The sequence below is a fragment of the Colobus angolensis genome, unplaced genomic scaffold (assembly GCF_000951035.1).
Source record: "Colobus angolensis palliatus isolate OR3802 unplaced genomic scaffold, Cang.pa_1.0 Scaffold31, whole genome shotgun sequence".
Taxonomy (NCBI): domain Eukaryota; kingdom Metazoa; phylum Chordata; class Mammalia; order Primates; family Cercopithecidae; genus Colobus; species Colobus angolensis.
In genome coordinates, this window is record NW_012116377.1 from 4877087 (window position 1) to 4878671 (window position 1585).

A 1585-nucleotide genomic window follows, 5' to 3' on the forward strand; every position below is an offset into this window, starting at 1 on the left:
GGATCATCTGAGGTCAGAAGTTCAAGACCAGCCTGGCCAACATGGTGAAACCCTGTCTCTACTAAAAATACAAAAATTAGCCAGGTGGCAGTGGCACGTGTCTGTAATCCCAGCTATCAAGGAGGCTGAGGCAGGAGAATTGCTTGAGCCTGGGAGGCAGAGGTTGTGGTGAGCTGAGATCATGCCACTGGGCTCACTCTAGTCTGGGTGACAGAATGAGACCCAGTCTCAAAAAAAAAAAAAAAAAATACAAGTTTTAAATGTTGCCTGTCAATTTGCCTGTGAACCACGTATTAGACAGAATTGATGAATTATTTTGTCAGCGATGATAATGTGTTTTCACTATATAGAAAAAGTATTTTTTTAAACTTGTGCACTGAAGTATATAAAGGTGCATGAAGACATGATGGCTGTGATCTACTGAGAAATATGTCAGCATTAAACATAAAATGAATTAAGGTTTTCTTCTGCATAAAATGAATTAAGTTTAACTTCAGATCGGAGCTTCACATCAGCGTTCCAGAGATAAAGGTCATAAAGTTGAGGATTGGCTGAGAAAGAGGGTGGCTCTAGGGCAGGCCTGGGGAAGCTGAGGAGGTGAGGGGCTCGGGGAGGGAGGGGCCCAGGCGCTGGCAGGGGGCAGCAGGTGGAGGAGGGTGACTGGGGCTTCAGAAGGACTTGTGAGCTGGGTGCTGTTCTAAGCACTTCTGCATGAACTAACTTATTTGATCCAAGCAATGGCCTGACACGGTCGGACTGTTATTATGCCCATTTTAAAAATAAGGAAACTGGCCAGGTGTGGTGGCTCACACCTGTGATCCCAGCACTTTAGGAGGCTGAGGTGGTCAGATCATCTGAGGTCGGGAGTTCGAGACCAGCCTGGCCAACATAGTGAAACCCCATCTCTACTAAGAGTACAAAAAAATTCAGCTGAATGTGGTGGTGGGCACTTGTAATCCCAGCTACTCGAGAGGCTGAGGCAGGAGAATCACTTGAACCCTGGAGGCAGAGGTTGCAGTGAGCTGAGATTGTACCACTGCACTCCAGCCTGGGTGATAGAGTGAGACTTTGTCTCAAAAAAAAAAAAAGGAAACTGAGCCAAGAAGAGGGGATAGGACCCTGCCACACACACTGGCAAGGGACTGCAGGAGCTGGGACAGGAGCCCAGGAAGCCTGTCTTTGCTGTTAACCACCGCCTTCAGCTGGAGTGACCACAGGTGGCCTGGAAGTTTTTAAGTTGCATTTATTTATTTATTTTCAAGGAGTTTTGCTCTCGTTGCCCAGACTGGTGGCGTGATCTCGGCTCGCTGCAACCTCTGCCTCAAAATGATTCTCCTGCCTCAGCCTCCCTTGTAACTGGGATTACAGGCGCCCACTACCACGCCCACCAATTTTTTTTGTGTGTGTATTTTTAGTAGAAATGCGGTTTCACTATGTTGGCCAGGCTGGTCTCAAACTCCTGACCTCAGGTGATCCACCCGCCTTGGCCTCCCAAAGTGCTGGGATTACAGACATGAACCACCACGCCCAGCTCGCATTTATTTATTATTTTATTTTCTGAGTTAAAATCTCGCTCTGTTGCCCA